Genomic DNA, 23955 nt, shown 5'->3' on the forward strand with positions numbered 1-23955 from the left:
TTGAAAGGCACTTTTACCTAAGTTTAGATGTTTATAAACTGTAACGTTTATAAATTATACTCCAAATTCTGTGAGTATAAAAGGGGCTGTTTACATGGAAAATGCTATAATCTTATGTTGTTCCTCATACACAAATTAATTCTCTACACAGGATTTGTTTAAGTTGGTTAATCAGTAAGCACTGTGCAAACAGGTGTCATCTATGATTTACAGAAGTGATGTAATATGAAAACGGTTCCAAGTACATGTTCCATTCATGGTGCTTATTGATATCAATGTTTCTCTAAACTGATATTAGCTTTGTTTATACGAAAAGAACAAAAGCGACAGCTGGAACAGCCAGGAGCCAAGGCATCCATTTGGCCTGGGAGTCTGCCCATGTGTCCCACCATTGACCACAGAACTCACTTGCTCTCTGCCTCTCTACAGCATGGATCCCGGCCTTTGTGCCCACTTACTGAAAGCAGAACTCTCATTCTATGAGCTCTGACAGCTCTATTTATTCTCCTCCTATGCTCAGGAACTGTCTACCCGAGTCCATCACTTCTTCCCCTCAAGGAGCATTGCCTCTTCATCAACAAGCACTTTTTTCCCATTTCACACCTTCCGCATCTCTAGGGACTTTCTTGTTGGTTCCAAGGTCAGGTGTGATAAGTAAAGGTGGTTCTCCTTCGCAAAACAGAGGTGATGTGATTCCTGAGGCTCACCACTGGGAGCCCTCTAACCCAGCACCATCCTCGGTGAGTTCCAGTGAATTCTGTTTCTGTAGGTCGTTGACAGATGAGGGACAAAGACGGAGCAGTGGTTCCCATAATAAAATACATTCTGAAAACACTGAGAATAAACACATGCCTTTAATACAGAACTTTTCAAAGCTTGAAATTTATCACTGTTATTAAGAATCTCTAAGTCACAAGACTTAGCGTGTAGTGCACCCTAACTTATCTGACTTAAGCACCCTTATTTTCAGAGTTTCTTGTAGAACTGATGATAATGGGAAGATATACTTTGGAAGACGTGGTGATCCAAGCTATTCTGTCTCAAGCTGGCAATCTCATCCATCTCAGGAAGATTTTTATAATGATTGACACACTGATGATATTACTCATGAAGAAGTAGGCTTCTGCAAGTATAATCAGTGAGAAAAAAATGTCATGTGGAGTATGAGAGATTTATAGCATAAATCTCCAGGTAGAGCATACCTGGAGTTCTGGAGCAAAGCTATGCCATCTGAAATAGAATAACATACACTTTCTAAAACATGCCCCCTGACGTGCCCCAGGGTGGCTCTCTGAGCTCACACCTATGTCAGTGTGAGAGATCTGTTAGGACCAGCTGAAGGAGGAAGGGAAAGCTTGACTTCAGTTTGTTGATGAACTTGCTGTGTACGTGGCAAAGCTGCACTGCCCTCAAGGGTAGCCTTAAATGATGGTAGTGAGAGAAAATCCTGCCAATTGGAAGAACCTCGGGAATTGCACCTGGTTTTTCACTTTCGCTGTTGGAAAACAAAGAGACCCAAATTGAGAATACATGAACTTACAGGTAGTGGTGAAAAGCCTGGCCAGCTGGTGAGGGATCTGGAAGGGAAAAGATTGTAAGATGAGGGATACGGAGGCTGGGATTCAGTCATGTGAATAGACATTAAACAGTGGACATGAACAGGAAAGATGCTCTGTGTGTGTTTGTCAGCCCTATCAGATGCAATTATTTAGCCACTTAACCATGGCATGGCCTCTAGCCATCGGCTCAATCAGGACTGGTGTCGGCTGCAGACATACCTGAGTTAAGGTCCTCCTGCTTGCGCAGCCAACACTGGGTGACTGAGGAAGGCATAGATATAAAGCCTGGGTGCTGCTATGGCTCATTATGGAGCACCTGATGGGCTATATTCCCTTCAGAGCTTATGGACGAATGGGCTAAAGCTCTTTCAGGCCTGCCTTGAAGGCCAATTTCTTCCTTTCTCCAGCCCTACTTTCTTACCCTTCTTTCTTACTCTCCTACCCTCTTCCCTTCACCGGGAAACCATCTGGAACACATGGTGAGATAAGTCGCAGGTAAAGAAACTGAGACTCAAAGCAGACTCTCAACTGAGATCACTCAGCTTTGGTGGCAGAATCACGACGTGAAGCTACTGAACTCAATCCTGTATTTCCTAACTCCATTTCTTTATATATTAATAGAAGGGTTATTTTTTTCTGTGTGTTTGCACTTATTTAACTACAGGACAATCACACACCCTACGGAGGCCCCTAATAAACTTCAGATCTCACTTGCTTCTTATTTCATTAGCCCCAGTTAACAAGTCATCCTTGTAGGTTTCAGCTGATTTTCAATGGCATGATAATTCCCCTATGGTACAGAGATATTTGATACACTTCCTTAAAAAAAACCATCTTCATTGTCTAGAAAATTCTAAAACACCAAGAAGAAGGGAAGCAAACCCTGATAAAATTTAAGACTTCCTTCCTTGAGGGGGTAAAAACAGCATGTATAAATGAAGGAAAATAGGATCCTTGTGCTGAGAATTTGGAAAGTTGTGGTATCTTATAAAACCAATTCAGTGAAATTAGAGATAAAACAGAAGGGAAAGCAAGAAGGGGAGGACAAGACAACAAACGTTTGAGTCCCCAATGGCTCAGCGGGCAAAGGATCTGCCTGCAATGCAGGAGTCACAGAAGATAGGGGTTTGATCCTGGGCTTGCGAAGATCCCCTGGTGGAGGAAATAGCAATCGGCTCTAGTATTCTTGCCTGAAAAATCACAAGGACAGAGGAGCCTGGTGGCTATAGTCTAAAGAATCACAAAGAGTTAGACACGACTGAGCATGAGAATTTTTTTTTGTATTGTATCTACCACAAGCCAGACCTTGTACTACATATGCCATCTCATTTAATCTTCCTCATGTTACTACTGTGCATGCGTGCACACCCTAATATATAAGAAGCATCTGAATTTGACTACTTAGGATTCATTCCTCATCCATTTAGAGACAGAAATTAAAACCTCCTTTGAGAAATTGCTCTTTTTCATTCTCCACCATAAAACTGAAAGAGATTAGTCTCACCCCCATTTCTATGACTAGGCCCTGATTGGTTCATATAAGTGTATTCTGTGTCCTTATATTAATGTGCTAGGGGCACCATAGCACCTAAATAAGGGGAGATAAGAAAGCCTTCCTAAGTGATCAGTGCAAAGAAATAGAGGAAAACGACAGAATGGGAAAGACTTGAGATCTCTTCAAGAAAATTAGAGATACCAAGGGAACTTTTCATGCAAAGATGGGCACAATAAAGGACAGAAATTGTATGGACCTAATACAAGTGGAAGATATTAAGAAGAGGTGTCAAGAATACACAGAAGAACTATATAAGAGATCTTCATGACCCAGATAACTACAATGGTGTGATCACTCACCTAGAGCCAGACATCCTGGAGTTTGAACTCAAGGGGGCCTTAGGAAGCATCACTATGAACAAAGCTAATGGAGGTGATGGAATTCCAGCTGAGCTATTTCAAATCCTAAAAGATGATGCTGCGAAAGTGTTGCACTCAATATGACATCAAATTTAGAAAACTCAGCAGTGACCACATGACTGGAAAAGGTCAGTTTTCATTCCAATCCCAAAGAAAGGCAATGCCAAAGAATGTTCAAATCACAACACAATTGCACACATTTCACACACTAGCAAAGTAATACTCAAAATTCTCGAAGCCAGAATTCAACAGTACATGAACTGAGAAGTTCGAGCTGTTCAAGATGGATTTAGAAAAGGCAGAGGAACCAGAGATCAAATTGCCAACATCTGTTGGATCATAGACAAAACAAGATAATTCCAGAAAAACATCTACTTCTGCTTCATTGACTATGCTACAGATTTTGACTGTGTGGATCACAACAAACTGCGGATTATTCTTAAAGAGATGGAAACACCAGGCCACCTTACCTGCCTCCTGAGAAACCTATATGTAGGTCAAGAAGCAACAGTTAGAACCAGACGTGTAACAGTGGACTAGTTTCAAATTGGGAAAAGAGTACATCAAAGCTGTATATCGTCACCCTGCTTATTTAACTCATATGCAAAGTATATCATGCAAAATGCCAGTCTGGATGAAGCACAAGCTGGAATCAAGATTGCCGTGAGAAATAATAACCTCAGATGTGCAGATGACACCACCCTTATGGCAGAAAGTGAAGAGGAACCAAAGAGCCTCTTGATGAAGATGAAAGAGGAAAGTGAAAAGGCTGACTTAAAATTCAACAATCAAAAAACAAAGATCATGGCATCTGGTCCCATCATTTCATGGCAAATAGATAGGGAAACAATGGAAATAGTGACAGACTTTATTTTCTTGGGCTCCAAAATCACTGCAGATGGTGACTGCAGCCATGAAATTAAAAGACGTTTGCTCCCTGGAAGAAACGCTATGACAAACCTAGACAGCATATTAAAGAGCAGAGACATTCCTTTGTGAACAAAGGTCCATACAGTTAAAGTTAGGTTTTTTTCCCAGTAGTCAATTATGGATGTGAGAGTTGTACCATAAAGAAGGCTGAGCACCAAAGAATTGATGCTTTTGAGCTGTGGTGTTGGAGAAGACTCTTTAGAGTCCCTTGGACTGCAAGGATATCAAACCAGTCAATCCTAAAGAAATCAACCCTGAATATTCATTGGAAGGACTGATGCTGAAGCTCCAATACTTTGGCCACCTGTTACAAAGAACTGACTCATTGGAAAAGACCCCGATGCTGGGAAAGACTGAAGGCAGGAGGAGAAGGGGACCAAAGAGGATGAGATGGTTGGATGGCATCACCGACTCAATGGACATGAGTTTGAGCAAGCTCCAGAGGATGATGAAGGATGGGGAAGCCTGGTGTGCTGCAGTTCATTGGGGAAAAGAGTCAGACATGACTGAGCAACTGAACAACAAGGGGCATCATAACAAACTACCATAGACAGGGTGGCTTAAACAACAGAATGGTACTTCCCCACCATTCTGGAGGCTGTAAGTCCAAGATCAGGGTGTTGTCAAGTTTAATTTCTTCTGAGGCCTCTCTCCTTAGCTTGCAGGTAGCCATCTTGCTGTGTAATCATGTGGTCTTTCCTCTGTGAATCCGTGTGCATGTTCAGTTGCTCAGTTTTGTCCGACTCTTTGCCGCCCCATGGACTGTAGCCCATCAGGCTCCTCTGTCCAAGGGATTTTCCAGGAAAGAATGCTGGAGTGGGTAGCCATTTCTTCTCCAAAGGATCTTCCCAGCCCAGGAATCAAACTTGCATCTCCTGCATTGGCAGGCAGATTCCTTACCATTGAGCCACCTGGGATGCCCCATACACCCATGTATCTGTCCTACTCTCCTCTAATAAAGATACCAGTTGTATTGGATGAGAGCCCACCCATATGACCTCATTTTATCTTATTGCCACTTTAAAGGCCATATCACCAAACACAGTCACATTCTAAGGGATCAGGAGTTAGGACTTTAAAGTATGAATTAGGGGGAAGGGGGCTCATAATTCAGTGTGTTTGGGCACAGTTATGGGTTCAAGGATGAGAATGTATTCTAGCCAAAGTCTATGAGACTCCAGGAAATTATGTCCAGACTACTGGGAAAGAGGAATTTATTTTCTTCCAATGGATTTGGTAGTATTAAGATATCACACTAGGGTTTCCCTCACAGGCCAGTGGTTAAGAATCCACCTTGCAATGCAGGGGATACTGGTTTGATCCCTGGTCTGGGAAGATCCTACATGCAGCGGGGCAATTAAGCCCATGGACCACAACTACTGAGCCTGAGCTCTAGAGCCAGTGAACCACTCCTACTGAGGTCCACACGCCTAGAGCCCCTGCCCTGCAATGAGAAGCCACCACAATGAGATGCCCACACAACACAAAGAAGCACAGCCCCCACCTGCTGCAACTAGAGAAAGCCCCGGTGAAGCAATGAAGACCCAGCACAGCCAAAAGAATTAAAAATAAATAAATTTTATAAAAAGATATCAGTCTAGAGGTTCCTGCAGCTGTTTTTATACCATGAGGAAAGCCAATTCATGATGAATCCATCACATAGAGAAAGGCAAGACAGAGATTCAGAGAAACTGCTTCTGAATATGTGATTTAAGCCTCTAGACTACCCCCAGGACTTCCAGGTACTAGAGCCAATAGATTTCTTTAAATTTAAGCCAGTTTGAGTTGGACTTCTTTCATGTGTGACATCAAAATTTCTAACTGATATATATCTATATATATATATTTTTTTAAGAGTTTAAGTTCACACAGCTAGCATTCGTGTAACATTCTGGCATTTTTTACTGCACTAAGTTCATTGTATTTTTCTTTAGAGAATCACAGGGCTGCAGGTCAACCATATCTTCAGTTTAAACACCATTCCACCTCTAGTGTCAGAATGCAGTAAGTTACCTATCCTTCCAGAACCCATACATTTCCCACAATGTCCTGTAAATTACTATGTGAATAGGTACTAAGGTGATAAACCAGCCAGTGACTCTCTGTTCTCTCCTTCAATTCAATTGAATTCTACATAGGTTTCCTGCACTTCTGAGGGTCTAAAAGTGTACATGCCATGGCCCCTGCCCTGCAGACACTCACGTTTACCACCATATAGGGAACCTGCAAACCGCTAACCAAATATAAATGGAGGTAACTGGGCAGAAGATCTTTCACAGTTATTAAATAAATATTCTTGTTCAGAGAGGCTAAGAAGAGCACCTTGCCTCTAATACATGGCTGCTTTCATCTTTGGTTCCAAAGGCTAGATCCCTAAACAGTATCATTTGATGCTGAACTTTATTAAAATTACAGTATTTTTATTTGCCTACCACTGACTTTTAAATGCTTTTGCCACAATTTACAGTGAAAAAGATCTAGAAAACATGGTACCACAGGGAAAAGTAATACTTCCTCATATGCTATCCCCTTCACCAAAGGAAAGAAATAAAGCTGTAACCATGATAATAAGGCAATACAATGAAAACAATACAGGAAACCAGGGAACCAAGAGCATCTAGAGTCATTTATTTCAGGCAGTACTTTCCTCAACAATAACATGGGTATTCTTTCTTGAGTTAATTCGATTATGTGGTTAAATAAATGCAAAACATTGTTTGCTGTTCCCACTTTGAATTTTGAAATGACATCATTATATTATGTGAAAACTGAAGGTTCATAGCCAAGAAACATGCCTATGAGGACTCTGGAGTCAGACTATTTGTAATCTAGAGTGCCTGAAATGTTTAGAATGATGGGATCCAAAAGCAGAGTTTAATTATTTGTCTCCTTTACTATTTTTATTTCAATCACCAAATACTTAACTGTATATATTGGACCATTTTTATTATATGCTATGAGAATTATAAAAATTACTTTTAACAACCTCTTCTCTTGTGAAGCTTACAGTTTAGAGAAAATTTCACCACTTAATATTGACCTACTGAATTATTTGGAAAAAGTTTTACTTCTCTGCTTCCTTTAAAATCTATATAACAAATAGTCGACCTATACAGAAATAAGCTTTATCAAGCAGCATTCACTAAAGGGATGTACTTTGCTTGGGTTAGCTCAACATGAGCAGCAGCATCTTGTCTACAATATTTAGACCAGGTACACCAGGTCTGTCTGTTCCTTTTCTACAGCAGTACCTGGAGGGATGTTTTAACTCAGGAAATACTCAACTTTCTAGATGAAAGGAGAACGACATGCATCGACCTCTGTGTAAACGTGCACTTCATGCAACATGGAGTTCTGATCGTGTATTTCCAGCCTCTCATTCCAGCTGAGCTCACTGAGCACTGCAGCGGGACAATGACTCAGTTCTGCTTCTCTTCTTTTGTGTCATCCTTCTGCTGCCCTGCCCCCAGAGTAGTCTGTGTAATAATGCTCACTTAGGAAAAGGAGTACATTAAGGCTGTATATTGTCACCCTGCTTATTTAACTTCTATGCAGAGCACATCATGAGAAACTCTGGGCTGGAAGAAGCACAAGCTGGAATCAAGATTGCCAGGAGAAATATCAATAACCTCAGATATGCAGATGACACCACCCTTATGGCAGAAAGTGAAGAGGAACTCAGAAGCCTCCTGATGAAAGTGAAAGAGGAGAGTGAAAAAGTTGGCTTAAAACTCAACATTCAGAAAACGAAGATCATGGCATCTGGTCCCATCACTTCATGGCAAATAGATGGGGAAACAGTGTCAGACTTTATCTTTTTGGGCTCTAAAATCACTGCAGATGGTGACTGTAGCCATGAAATTAAAAGATGCTTACTCCTTCGAAGAAAAGTTATGACCAACCTAGATAGCATGTTGAAAAGCAGAGACATTACTTTGCCAACAAAGGTCCGTCTAGTCAAGGCTATGGTTTTTCCAGTGGTCATGTATGGATGCGAAAGTTGGACTGTGAAGAAGGCTGAGCACCAAAGAATTGATGCTTTTGAGCTGTGGTGTTGGAGAAGACTCTTGAGAGTCCCTTGGACTGCAAGGAGATCCAACCAGTCCATTCTAAAGGAGATCAGCCCTGGGTGTTCTTTGGAAGGAATGATGCTAAAGATGAAACTCCAGTACTTTGGCCATCTCATGCGAAGAGTTGACTCATTGGAAAAGACTCTGATGCTGGGAGGGATTGGGGGCAGGAGGAAAAGGGGACGACAGAGGATGAGGTGGCTGGATGGCATCACTGACTCAATGGACGTGAGTTTGAGTGAACTCCAGGAGATGGTGATGGACAGGGAGGCCTGGCATGCTGCGATTCATGGGGTTGCAAAGAGTCGGACATGACTGAGCGACTGAACTGCACTGAACTGATTCATAGCAAGGCCCCAGGTCACCAGTATGCATTTCCTTTTTTAAAAAATTAATTTTTTAATTGAAGTACAGTTGATTTATAACACCATGTTAGTTTTAAGTGTACCGCAACGTAATTCAGTATTTTTGTAGACTAGACTCCATTGTAAGTTACTATGAGATAATGGCTATGATTCCCTATACTATATAATACATCCTTGTGGCTTATCTGTTTTATACATAATAGTTTGTATCTATTAGACCCATACCCTTAATTTGTCCCTCCCTTCTTCTCTCCCGTGGTCACCAACCACAAGTTTATTTTCTATATCTCTGAGTCTGTTTCTGAATCTACTAAGTTAGTTGTCACGGGCATTTGGGAGATAATGCTGCAGGGAAGTGACTACCTTAAATACAGCCAACAGGGTATCCTATTTAAAGAGAACTTGGAGCCTTTGAAAATGCAGAGAAAGACAAATACTGTATGATGTCACCTATATGTGCAATCTAGAAAATAATACAAATGAATGCATATACAAAACAAAAACACACTTAGTTAACTTAGTATGTTTCTGTTTTGTGTATACAAATGGCTTCTCATTCTCATTACATGGCTTAAAACTTTCTCTCTGAGCATTTTTTTACAGGAGCTGCTTCTAAGAAAGGCTCATATAACAGTAATGAGGGAGGGACTGTAACCTACTTACTTCTGGTGGGACAAGTACTTCAATATTGGAATTTAGACAGAAACTGGAGCAGGAACCCATACCCACCCCACCTCTACAGTTAATCTCGTTGTTTAACCAATTGTTTCTCATTAATCATGCGTGCTATATTTGTACCCCCAAATTTGGATACTAACAAGCAATATATATGTGGAAAAGGATCTGAGGTAGAAGCTATGGAGAAATGAGACAGTTCCTATTCTCAGGGAGTCACGTCTCTCTGGGACCCAAGACAAGATACACACATCACTTACTGTATGACTCTGGATATTCCTTAAAAATCATGTCCTAAGACTTCCTTGCATTCCCAAATTCATAAATCACATAATTTCCTTCATAAACTATGATCAAAATATATTTAAGTGGCACCTTCAGACACAAATGATTTTCCCTATAAAGGACTAAAATTGTGTAAAATATAACTTTTTTTCTGACTAGGAATAATCATGTCTGAGTTAACTCTTAAGTTGCTCCTCACTTCCATTACCAGCACCAGAAACATGTTTCTTTATGAAAAAAATTACCCTCAAAACAAAGTTTCAAGGGAAACTGAATTTCCAGGCCATTTTTGAAAATGTGGCAGACAGCACTTCATCATTGCGTTGACTGTGGGGTTGCAGAGTGGTCAAAGACGCAAATTCCTATACAAGGTATGGAAAAGCCCCTTCCAATAAAGAATTTTTCACATCTCTCACAGTTTCTAAATGTCTTGCCAGATATCCGCATAGATGAAACAACTGTTTAGAACTAGCCAAGCTGACACCTTTAATCCTATTTAAAAATAGACAAAATGTATTTTTGCTTGGTTTTAATATATGCTGATTTTCTATGAATGCAGCCACCTTGCAAATCAAAAGAAGAGTACCTTCATGTTTTGTTGGTATTTACCAAGAGGTACTGGCCCTTTCGCAAAGAGTTGGACATGACTGAGCACACACATGTATGCACTGGCCCTTTCAAAAAAATCATATCACCAATAACAATCTCACCAATAACAATACTACTTGTGATAGTTGAGTAACCAAAATAAATACCTGCATCTGTCTGCATTTGTAGTTTGGTGTTGATTATTTATAAAGGAGAATTGTATCTTACACTTCCCTTGCACCCCAAAATATACATGATCAAATACATATTTTTGTTATTCTTTCTTATACTTAACTTATATATTTAATTAGGATATATTAATTTTTATGAATATAGATGCAGATATGTTATTTAACACACTTCAATTTCAGAATACTCACAGTGCATTATAAATACACGCTATGAAAAAGAGAAAGAGAGAGAGGGGTGTTTAGCCTGGTAATAGCTTAAAAAGCCTCTGAGTCTGAAGAAGTGAAGAGCAAGGTGACTTTGGGAAGAAGGGTCATTAAGATATCTTGGCAGGGGTAAATACTTTTTCCATGTACATAGTTCTTAAAGCTGTCAACCATCCTCCTCTCATGGCCTAACCTTGATCAGTGTATCCCTTCCTACACTTCTCTATTATTCCATTTTACAGAACCTGAGTCTTGGAAACCAGTGGCAAACGGACCGTGAGATGCCGGGACACTGAGTTAAGCACAGAGTTCTTTGGCTAAGTGGCCCAAAGCTGTCAAACTTATTTCAGGATTTCATGTAGCCCTGTGCATGCTTGGTATGTGGAGGCTGCAGTAGGAGTCCAATAGCTAGGAGAAGCATAGTAAGAACAGAAGTTCTTGAGCCAATCAAGTTTCCACAGCCCAATAATAGGTCTCAATTTCTCTGAGCCAGATGGCCACCATTCCCAGATGTTATTCTGATCTCATTTACACCTAATCCTTTAGGCTGCCAGTTTCCGGAGTCAACCCCATGCTAGCAAAGCTGCTATACCTTGAGCTAAGGGCTATTACTAGATCAGAAAAATTTCTTACAAGATAAACAGAATGCTTTATGTGCAATTCAATCCTTCAGGTTCCAACAAACACTTATAAAGTGCCCAAAGGACGTTGTACAGTTCTAGGCATTTCATAATACATGAATGGTGATGGTGGTGAGGTCGCTCAGTCGTGTCCGACTCTTTGCAACGCCATGGACTGTAGCCCACCAGGCTCCTCTGTCCACGGAATTTTCCAGGCAAGAATACTGGAGTGGGTTGCCATTTCCTTCTCCAGGGGATCTTCCCAACCCAGGGATCAAACCCGGGTCTCCCACACTGCTGGCAGATACTTTATCATAGAATGTAGGAAAGATTTGGTTTCTACACTTTGGGTATTCAGTTTAGGAAAGCCAAACCAAATGAGCACCAAGAACAATAAACCTTTACCCAGATAGGTCTTATATCACTGGAGTACAATTAATGTCTCCCTATCCTCCTGGGGTTTACTGCTTCTGCTGCTGCTAAGTCGCCTCAGTCGTGTCCGACTCTGTGAGATCCCATAGACGGCAGCCCACCAGGCTCCCCCGTCCCTGGGATTCTCCAGGCAAGAACGCTGGAGAGGGTTGCCATTTCCTTCTCCAATGCATGAAAGTGAAAAGTGAAAGTGAAGTCGCTCAGTCGTGTCCGACTCCTAGCAATCCCATGGACTGCAGCCTAACAGGCTCCTCCGTCCATGGGATTTTCCAGCCAAGAGTATGTTATTTCCTCATAGATACACCTTTCACTGCAGATACTTCAGAATGATATTCAGAGGAGCAAGTTCTCAACCTAATGAAGACGAGGGCAGCTTCAGCTCCTGTTCAGTCCTGGGAAGTCTTTATCAATGACCCAGAAGCTCACTTATGCCTCTGTTGTGACATTTTCAACAAGAATTAAGTTTCTGGATTTTGAGTCACTAACCCCCTCAAAGAATGTATAAATTAGTTGGTTATTTTACGCTTGTGATTGTCTACCTTTTTTATTAGAAATACAATTTGATTTTTTTTAATGTTATGGTACTTGGCTTCATAAGCAATTTATATCAACATATCAATAAACAAACATTATAACTGTCTAGCAGTTGTTTGGGTAAAATATCTGTCTTTTAAGTAACTATTTGCTGTTTTATTAAGTCGTAGCACTTTTGATCATTTCTATGTAAAGGCTCTTGACCTCTAGATCTCACCAGTCCTCTCTACCAGGTTCCATCTTCCTCTCTCTATCCTCTTGGCAACTAGAGGTGTCCTGATCTGGTTGGAAGTTTACACAGCACTGTATTATTTCTAATGAGTTATGAACCCTTTATAAAAAGTGACTGTATCTCTGATCTCTTGTAGATTCCCATATTTTCCTGATACCACAGGTGTTTTACATAAAGGACAACCAAAACCAAGTAGAGAGACTTCTAAGTTCTTGTCCCAAAAGCAAAAACTCTTAGTTAAGTGCTAAGAGTTATACTTCGTAACTGCTGTCACCTGTAGTTAACTGCTCATCAACCCCTGCCCCATCCCTCTTGCTATCAAGAGCAAAGTAGAGATTTGGATCTTTTATCTTCATTAAATACTTTTTCTTAGCTAGAAGCCTTCACTCTTACCCAGTATTTCTTAGAGAATGTAGAAAAGAGGGTCCCTTTCCAATAATAAGATCATGTGAATTATCTCTTTGTCTTATGAAGCTTGTGAAGCAAACAAGAGGGAAGAAGAAAGCTAATATTCACTGAGAATTTACTGTGTGGCAGATATTGTTGTTAATGTGAACATCTTATGGACAAGGAGAGTGAATCTGCTGATGGGAGTAAGTTGACAAGGTCATGAACTAGTAAGTGACAAATCAGATCTCTTGACTCCATTGCCCCTGCTTTTCCCACTACTCTTTCAATAGAAATGGAAAGGGAAACTCGGATTTTAAAGAAGATTTTAGTTATGGTAACAGTTGGGATTCTGAGCACTTACTATGTTCCTGGTATTAAGTGATAGACTGGAGTCCTGTCATAATGTTAGTATTTGGGCATAAGGAGTTATCCCATGTTACAGATTTTATTTGCTCTGCAAGATTATTTACTCTTTGGCATGCACACAGCTGCATAATTTAGTCCCAGACATCCCTGATTTTGTAGATGGCCACAGCCCTTCATATAGGGACCCACTGTACTGTTTACTCCAGCAGGCAGTATCTCACAGTTCAGTCAAAAGGCTGTGCCCTGTGGCTCAGGATGTCAGGTGGAAGGGCCTTTGATCTTGGAGTGGCCTCAAATTCCCATTCTGAACCACAAAGGACTTCTTTTCAGAAAAAGTTGATCATCAATTCCAGTCTCATGTCTTGACTACTTCATCCCTTGTCTTTCTGTTACTGCCCATCTGATTCTGACTACAGTTGTAAATAAAATCTATTCAAGGATGTAGAGACAGGATGGAAGTGTGGCACAGATCCAATAAAATATAAAAATCTTTTTAACTATTACTGTTACTATTATATTCAGTGGTAAAGGTATTCTTGTCTCAGCATAAAACATTCTGCAAGTCTTCCCAGCCTTTATGAATGGAATACAATAGGCAGATTAATGGGCTTCCCTGGTGGCTCAGACAGTAAAGAATCTGCCTGCAATGTGGGAGACCTGGGTTCGATCCCTGGGTAGGGAAGATCCCCTGGAGGAGGGCATGGCAACCCACAAGCCTCATGGGTTACAGTCCATGGGGTTGCAGAGTCAAACACGACTGAGCAACTAAGCACAGTACACAGGCTGATTATAAGCCATGTGCCCTTATGTATGCCTACATAAATTGTCATCTCTATTTTTTTTTTTTTTTTTTCTGAATGACCTCTGCCAGGACTATAGTCTCTCTACCATTTAGATCTTGCTAATTCCCAGACAGTATCTTTAGGACTCTGAATTCACAGTCCCTGAGAATTCAATAACTTGTACATATCACCTCCTCCAGTACCTAGGACCTACGGCTCCTTTAGCCTGAGTAGGAACCCCATTTCCTGACCAATTCAAGTTGGAGTTTGAAATCTTCCTTTCAGTATTGAGCCCTGATGCAGAGTCAGTCCCTAAGGAGCTGAGGAATCAACTGAATGAATGGTGATTTGCCTCTTTCCAACATGTTCCATAAAGTGTGTGGGAGTGGCTACCTGGCAACAGGAATGCTTTTTCTCTCTAAAATAGTGAAGCACTGTCTGACACAAGAGCATCCAAAGAAAGACTGTGAAATACACATTTTCAGAACTTGATCTCAGAACTCACTTGGAGAGGAATTCAGCAATGTTTTGGAAAGAAGGAGCATTGTTCTTCCTTGGGACTTCAGGATGGTGTTTCCCAGAAATACACATTTCCTTCACATTGCCCACCTTTTAAGAAAATCTGCCAGTACAAATGTTATTTATATGAGGGGGCAGCTGCAAACATTGTCATTATTAGGTTGGATTTACACACAGGCCAAGGAAGTGACTGTCTATGACACGATGTTGAGGCTCTGCAATGAGTGCATTGCTCAAAGCCTTGTATTAGAATAAGTCTTTCCATGTAAATATGCCTGGGAAGGGTGTAGCTTGTGTAGATACCTCCAAAGTAAGCTTTCTTGAGAGATAAGCTTTCACAGAACAGAGGATGAAGAGTAAATAGGTGTACACAGTACGTAAAAGGAGGAGGAAGGATGAGGTATTGTGCTTTCCTGAAAATGAAGACAGTGATTTTCAAGGATAAAGTTCATCTGTGTAGTGGAGTAACTGAAGATGGAGTAAGGAATGAGACGACTTGGGTACATACCCTGAGTTTCTCATTAAATACCCTTGTGACTCTAAGTACACTGCATGACTTCTCTGGGCCTCAGTTTCCTCATCTATGAAACAACTGGGTTGATAAGATGGTAATTGCACTCTTCTCATGATCTGACCAGGGGTAAAAATCTTAATCACATTTAATATCTTGGCTTCATCCTTGGTTTTCCTCTCCTAGTAGAAGCAAGTTGGAGCGGGAGCTTGGAGAGTGATTACTGGCATTGAACTAAAGAATCCAAGAAAGATACCAGAGAGAAAAATTAGTCTACATCCCCCAGCTTACAAGCAGTAAGTTGGCTTCCCTGCCCTGACACATGGGATGCTGTTGTTCAGTTGCTACGTCATGTCCAACTCTGTGACCCCATGGACTGCAGCACACCAGGCCTCTCTGTCTCTCACTATCTCCCGGAGTTTGCTCAAATTCGTGTCCACTGAGTGATGCTGTCTAACCATCTTGTCATCTGTCACCCTCTTTTCCTTTTGCCTCCAATCTTCCCCAGCATCAAGGTCTTTTCCAACGAGTCAGCTCTTTGCATCAGGTGGCCAAAGTAGTGGAGCTTCAATGTCAGTCCTTCCAATGGATATTCAAGGTTGATTTCCTCTAGGATTGACTGATTTTATCTCCTTGCTGTCCAAGGGACTCTCAAGAGTCTTCTCTAGCACCACAGTTTGAAAGCATCAATTCTTCCATGTGCAGCCTTCTTTATGGTTCAACTCTCACATCAGTACATGACTACTGGAAAAAACATAGCTTTGGCTATATGGACCTTTGTTGACAAACTGGTCTCTTTGCTTTTTAATATGCTGTCAAGGTTTGTCATAGCTTTTCTTCCAAGGAGCAAGTATCTTTTAATTTCATGGCTGCAATAACCATCCACAGTGATTTCAGAGCCCGGGAAAACAAAATACATCACTACTTCTACAAGTGGGATAGAAAATCTTTCAGTGGCTTTATAATAGCCTTGCAAGAAGCCCAAGAAATGTTTGATTCATTGAGCTAATGCAAACTTCAGTTGAATCACACCTTATTCTTGACCCCATCTCTTTTATTGTAGAAAAATACATGGAATAAATACACAAGGTTGATGCTTTAAGTTCATGGAGGAGAGAATGGAGGCAAAGACAATAAGGCTACAGTTCCTTCCAATCTGTTGAGTTCTCTTTGCCCAGACTAGCTGGTGCTAGCTGATTCCAGATACAGGAAATAGAGAGCAACTATTCCCATTTGGAGGGAGCTTCATTAGCAACAAAACTGAATGCACATATTCTCATACTAAGCACAGAGCACCATGAAGGAGAACTCTTCTCTATGTGTGGGATTTAGGTCATGATCCTTTGCCATGCTTCCATGGGTATTCACTCAAGCAGCCCATGGCTTTGTCAAACATAGGAAGAAGTAGTTCCTCCTCAATGTGTGAACTATACCAGTGGCCACATTTGGGGCAACCACCTACTTGGTGTCTGCTTGACACAACAGCTTCATGGAAACACATGTACAATCAGTTAAGTTTAGTTCAGTTGCCCAGTCGTGTCCGATTCTTTGTGACCCCATGGACTGCAGCATGCCAGGCCTTCTTATCCCTTACCATCTCCCAAAGTTTGCCCAAGTTCGTGTCCATTGTATTGGTGATGCCATCCAGCCATCTCATCCTCTGATACCCTCTCCTCCTTCAGTACAGGTACAATACTGCATGCCTATTTCTCCTATATGTTGCACGCTTATTTCTAGGATTTAACTTATTGCGGCTGAAGTCTTAGCCCCAAATGCAATTTAAAAGTTTCTCATGCCAAGATAAGAATTATGGAGCTGGGGTGACAGGGTAACTGCAGCCAAGACACTTGGGTTACAGGCATGCAGAGCCAGGTCTGAAATCCCAGAGCTGACTGGTTATGGGTTATGTTGCATTTCGTTCAAGAGTGTGGTAGCAGTGGCTGGGGAGTCATAGCTCATAAGAACATGAGCATGTGAGAAGAGGTCCTTCTTGTCATGTTGGGCCTCATTCCCCTGACCTACACTAAGCAGCTCTTAATGCACATACACTTACGGAAACACACATGGAGGGTGCTGAGGAAATTCCAACCACTTGCTGTAAATTCTGCTGGACTGTGTCCTGTCTTTTCCTCAGAGGAGACCCACTATGGCAAAGGATGCTTTAAGTGGTAACTGCCTCACATATTGGCCTTCTGCTCCATCTCCCTTCTAATCTTCCTCCTTGACATCTTGGAAACTGGTTTCAATGATATTTAAAAGTGCATTTGTACACTATTTCAATTTTTGTTTTTTCCTCATCCATCCATGTGATTTTTCTCTCCAAATATATAGACTGTTGCTTCCTTCTCTCTCCTTTGCCAAGTACTCTTATCTTCAAAATTAGAGATATAGGATCTGCAAAAACTCCTGATCCTGTTGAGTGTTCTTATGACTGGGAGCATATTTTGGGGGGAAAGGCTCCATCTACAAAAGCCTTAGTGCACTCAGTCATGACAACTCTCCCCCAACTCCCAGCAACCGGATGACCAAACACAAGATCTTAATCATGGCATACGTGGGTCTCCCTGACTGGTCCTTGGCCAACTTCTCATATTCCTTATTCATTACAGTGCTACCCGCAACCTGCCATTGTCCACTTAGCTCTAGCATCAAACTATTACTTGTCTTCAAACAATCACATTTGTTTCACACAGATGTGCCTTGTGCCTTGACACACACTATCTTCATGGCCTGGCCCAGCCTACCAGCCCTTGAGCATCTGAGAAAACCCTCTTTGTGCTTCAAGACTCAACTCAAGGGCTCTTACTCTTTGAAGTCTTTACTACCCTCCCCATAATGAGGAAGATCCAGGTGTTGCAGAACCCAAAGGATAAACCAGTGCAGAGAGGGAGACTCTTTAAAAATAAAATAAGATAAACATTCACTAAATTTCAGTTGAAATACACTACCTGTGCATGAAAAGCTCTACAGAAACATGATGAGTACTCTTAGGACAGGTTTTAAACAAGTCAGATACCCTGACTCTTAAGCATCATTAATCTCACAGTATATTCATCCCTGATAGACCTAGCCACTTCCTTATTTTGTTTGCAGTGTTCTTTGCACTTACTTCAGTCATGGTATTTGTGAAAGGAACATTGACTGATTGATTCTTTTTAAATTTCCCAGTACCAAAATGTGATTAGGTATAGAACCCCAATATCCAACAAATGGGTTTTAACTGTTTTAACACCAACAATATATTAACTGAAAGCATGGAAGTGCAGGCAATCTAGGTAATTAAACTGCTGGGGTTTGCTGTAAAGATACCGCCTCCTGGACATCAATATAGAAAATGAAGCATCACTGCAGTTGTCAGGAGTGGAACTAGGAGAAAAGTCTGAAGTCTGGGCAGCCCTGGTACCTTGATTTTGGAAGCTAGTATTCTGCTGCAAACCTGGCTCATTGCCTCTTCGTGTCTACTTCTAGAATCCCTTAAACCCACCAGTGACTTTCCACCAGGTCTATGGTCCAGTCTCCTAAGAGAGAATCTGACTGTCTTAATCTAGATAACTGTTGTCTTCCTCTCCTTTTCCCAACCTGGCTATGATGGGGTGTGTAGGAGTGTCAATTTTTTACCAGTATCTGTTAAATAAGAACACATTCAGACATAAGCTAGGACCTAGCAATCCCACTTGTAAATGTGCACCCAACAGAAATGCGTACATCTTCTCACCAAAAGACCTGGACTAGAATGATCATTGTACTCTAGAGGTACTAACCTCCACATGAAAACCAACCAAATACTCATCAACAGTTGAAAGACGATGCCAAAGAATGTTCAAACTACCGCACAATTGCACTCATTTCACACACTAGCAAGTATTGCTCAAAATTCTCCAAGTTAGGCTTCAACAGTATGTGAACCAAGAACTTCCAGATGTACAAGCTGAACTTAGAAAAGGTAGAGGAACCAGAGATCAAGTTGTCAACATCTGTTGGATCATAGAAAAAGCAAGAAAATTCCAGAAAAACATCTACTTCTGCTTCACTGACTATCCTGAAGCCTTTGACTGTGTGCTGCTGCTGCTGCTAAGTCGCTTCAGTTATGTCCAACTCTGTGCGACCCCACAACAAACCATGGAAAATGCTTAAAGAGATGGGAATACCAGACCACCTTACCTGCCTCCTGAGAAATCTGTATGCAGGTCAAGAAGCAACAGTTAGAACCGGACATGGAACAACAGACTGTTTCCAAATTGGGAGAGGAGTACATCAAGGCTGTATATTGTCACCCTGCTTATTTAACTTACATGCCGAGTACATTGTGCAAAATGCCAGGCTGGATGAAGTACTGCTGGAATCAAGATTGCCAGGAGAAATATCAGTAACCTCAGATATGCAGATGACACCACTCTTACAGCAGATAGCAAAGAGGAACTAAACAGCCTCTTGATGAAGGTGAAAGAGGAGAGTGAAAAAGCTGATTTAACATTCAGAAAATGCAGATCATGGCGTCTGGCCCCATCACTTCATAGCACATGGATGGGGAACAATGGAAACAGTGACAGGCTTGATTTTCTTGGGCTCCCAAATCACTGTGGATCATGACTGCAGCCATGAAATTAAAAGACGCTTGCTTCTTGGAAGAAAAGCTATGACTAACCTAGGCAGCATATTAAACAGCAGAGATAGCACTCTGCCTACAAAGGTCAGTATAGTCAAAGCTATGATTTTTCCAATAGTCATGTACGGATGTGAAAGCTGGACAATAAAAAAGGCTGAGCGCTGAAGAATTGATGCCTTCAAACTGTGGTGCTGGAGAAGACTCTGAGAGTCCCTTGGACTGCAAGGAAATCAAACCAGTCAATCCTAAAGGAAAGCAGCCCTTGCTATTCACTGGAAGGACTGATGCTGAAGCTCTGATATTTTGGCCACCTGATGTGAAGAGCCGAATCGTTGGAAAAGACCCTGATGCTGGGAAAGATTGAAGGCAGGAGGAGAAGGGGATGACAGAGGATGAGATGGTTGGATGGCATCAATGACTCAATGGACATGAGTTTGAGCAAACTTCGGGAGATGGTGAAGGACAGGGAAACCTGGCATGCTGCAGTCGATGGGGTTGCAAAGAGTTGTACATGACTGAGCGACTTAACAACAAGTCGACAGACAAATTATGATAAAGTCACACTGGACAGCAAAGAGAATAAATATTCTACAAGTACAAATAGCAATGTGGGTGAATCTCACATACATAATACTGAGCAAGGGAAGACAGACACAAAAAAATGCAGCCTGTATGACTATATTCATATAAAGTACAAAAACAGACAATACTGATCCATAGGGTTAAAAGTCGTGACAGTGCTTAACCTTAGGGTGTGGATACTCATTGGAATGGACATGAGGGAAATTTCTGGGGTGTTGGTAAACACTGTATTTCTTGATCTGTGTGCTTGTTGCAAGGTTGTATACAGCTTGTAAAAATCAACTGAGCGGCATGCCAATGTACACTTATCAGTATGTAAATTATAACAAATGGAATTTTTTTTCATTAAGCAATTATTTATTTATTTATTTATAAAGTAGAACTAAATAATGACAACTGGGCCCTCTTGTTTCCAAAGGTGGGGAGACTTACTCCACCAAGGACCCTAATCCAAAAACTAAAACCATGAGCCTCGAAAGTAGAGGGCAAATTAATTTGGATAATATTTGTCTTTTTTTAAAAAAATAATCATCCACGTAATGGATAAAGCACTGCACTTACATTCATAAGATCTGGGCTTGATTCCCAATCCCACCCATCATTAGCCATATGACAGACAATAGCTAAATTAATCCCACTTGCTTCCCAGATGCAGTCTTGGGTCAAGAGAGATTAGTGATGATTTCTCTACTGCCTTAGAGAAATACTCTATGTACCAGATCAAATCAAACTATGCAGATAAAGCTGCTTGTAAAGCACACAGTGCTATGGACCTATAAAGTATCAACTTTTAGAACTAAAGAGGAACATTAAAAAAATACAATGGGATAAATTCATTTTAATGAGAAATCAAATAGAGTGATCAAAAACCCGAGGACTAGTTATAAGCCAAAGAATCTTGGTTCAGTTCTAGAATGTAAGCATGTTTTATTAAACCAGTAAATTATTTTCAAGAGATTCCTAATGCCAAGTGCTTAAAATAAAACCTAATCCTATGAATTATGAGCAAATGTAAACATTTAAAGTTTCTGTTCCAGAAATTAATAAGAAGCTAGACTGGGGCATTCATCCTAAAGAAATTTTTCCAGACAATTGAAGGATTAAAATGTTGCTGTGCAAACTTCAACACTTAGCCATTGTTATAGCAATGCCTTTAAAGTAATTTTTGAGAAAGATAACACACAATTAGGAAGGTGCAGACAACACAAACATGGATCTAGATGGATTATCATAAAGCAAACATCTGTGGACCCACCACAAGAGTCAATAAATACAACACAGGAGACATCACAGAGGACTGCTGTTAGCCTCCCAATCCGAGGCCCTCGTCTCTCCTAGAAAAGGCAGTCACTAACAAAGTTGTCTTAGTTTCTTTTCCCGCTTTCTCTAAAGTTTTAAAATCTTAGCAGACCCTTCGCATTTAAAGTTGTGGACCTCTTTCTATGGTAATTAATTCACCACTCCTTTTAATGACTCTATTTTAAAAAGAGAGGTACCTGGGTACATTTTTTAACTGCTCAGATTTTAAATGTTTACTTGTCATATTAACATGAATTGTTTTACTGTGCAATGTGTTCTGATGCTTCCAGGTGCCAGTCATTTGGATAAGCATTGCCATTTGCCCCCAGTTAAATGGCCTTAGACCTCTGAAATACTTCTAATTCATTCCTTTGTGCCCTTTCATTGTAGAAATCTGTCACCTGATCTTTTTGCAAGCCTACTTCTCACTTCAAGCACCTCTCTCTACATCAACAAATTCCTTTTAGGGCTGATTTTCCCTAGTTAATATCCTGGACAAAAGAGCAAACATCCAGTCTTCTCTCCAGCTTGTAGAGAAGAATCACCAGAATTGCTTGTTAATAATAAAAATTCCTAAACCCATGAAAGTTTGAATTCTAAAAGGTATAAGATGGGGACCCCAGAATCTACAGTTGCATCAGGTAATTGGTTTGTTGCTGGCCCCACAAACCAGTGTTTGGTAACCCTTGCTCTGTAGAGATGAGTAGTCTGGATCCCAGGCACAGGTCTCACTCTGTACCCCATAAAGTCACACTTAATTCATATATTACTCACCACACACATGCTAACACATGCACAAGCATATACCCACTCCCCGAGGAAAACAGCTCCACAGCAACCTAGGAATTAAAGGGTAAAATACCTCTATCCTAGTTCGAGTCTTTACACATATTGGAATTTATCTCAGGTGAAAAATTACGTGAAGCCCAGAGGACAGTATTTTCCTGAAATTGTATGGGTAGCATTTAAACTCACATGCTCTCATGAGTTCATTAGTTTGTATTTTTAAAGTCTCTATATATCTCCAAAGATCAGAAGGAATTCAAGAGAGAGACAGGGAAAAACAATGGGGAGATGGAGAGGAGAAAGGAAGGAAGGGAGGGAAAGTGGGTAGGAAGCAGGGAGATGGGAAAAAGAAAAGAAAAAAAAAAAAACAGAATGCTGAAAAGTCTCAACAGAACCAGATGATTCAAAATTTGGTTCCAAGCCCTGATCAGTAGCTAGCCAATGAACAGACAGTGACATAAGTAGTTATCTATTTAATGACTGAATAACTGTGTATTGGAAATCTGTGATTCCAGGCACTATGCAAGGGGCTGAGGACAATAAGGTGAACAAAACAGGCAGTTGCGGCCATCTCGCAGCTTACAATCTGATAGAAGTGAAAAACACTGCGTAAGCACACAGAAAGCAATAGTCTCACTGAACTTTGTTTCTCTCATCTGTCCTTCTCATTTCTCTTTTCAAATGTATCAAGAGTCAAAAGGAGAGTGCCTTTAGAGGACTATGTGTTATAAGGTAAAGAACTGCAAACCATGTCAAAATGAGGAATGACTGAATGAGGTGCAACAGTTTAGTCTGGAAGGATAAACCTCAGGAGAAGTTGGAGAGTTGTCCTCAAATATTTGAAGGAAAACTCTGTAAAAGCAGGACTTGACTCCGTTTATCCCATTACAACAGGCAGAACCAAGGAGGACAGAAGAAAGAGACAAGGATCCAGAACACAGCTCAACTCCCTAGCCTCCACTAGCCTGAGTCTTTGAATGACTGCATGGAATACAACCTCTCACTGAAGATTTTATGTCTATGAGAAAATAACTTTCTCCTGGGTCAAAAAACATTTTTCAAAGTTAGTTAACTATAAAATTATGCTGTGAAGAAGTCTTCAAGCTCTTCAAAAATTATAATATGGCCATATTAAAATTATTTTCTTAACTATGTTTGGACAATATTTGCAAAACATGGCAGTTTCTATACACAATCATTCCTACATAGGAGGATCTCACAGGAACAGATTAAGAAGAAATCCTCTAACAACAGAATAAAAGCAAAAATACAGGCCATGAATAGGGACTGCCGTTTTGAAAGAGTCAGAAATAAACAGTTCTTATCGATTATTAAAAAAAAAGATAAATAAGCAAAACTATTTTATTTAGGGGAAATATGAGTGACAGTGACAGAATTAGAAACATATTTGGCTAAGAAATTGCTTATAAAGTATGTGAATAAATACCAATAATAATTATTTTGCATGTTATTTTTAGTATTCCTACAATCAATATACATTTTAAAAGATTTGGT

This window comes from Budorcas taxicolor, chromosome 8 (assembly GCF_023091745.1).
Source record: "Budorcas taxicolor isolate Tak-1 chromosome 8, Takin1.1, whole genome shotgun sequence".
NCBI lineage: Eukaryota > Metazoa > Chordata > Mammalia > Artiodactyla > Bovidae > Budorcas > Budorcas taxicolor.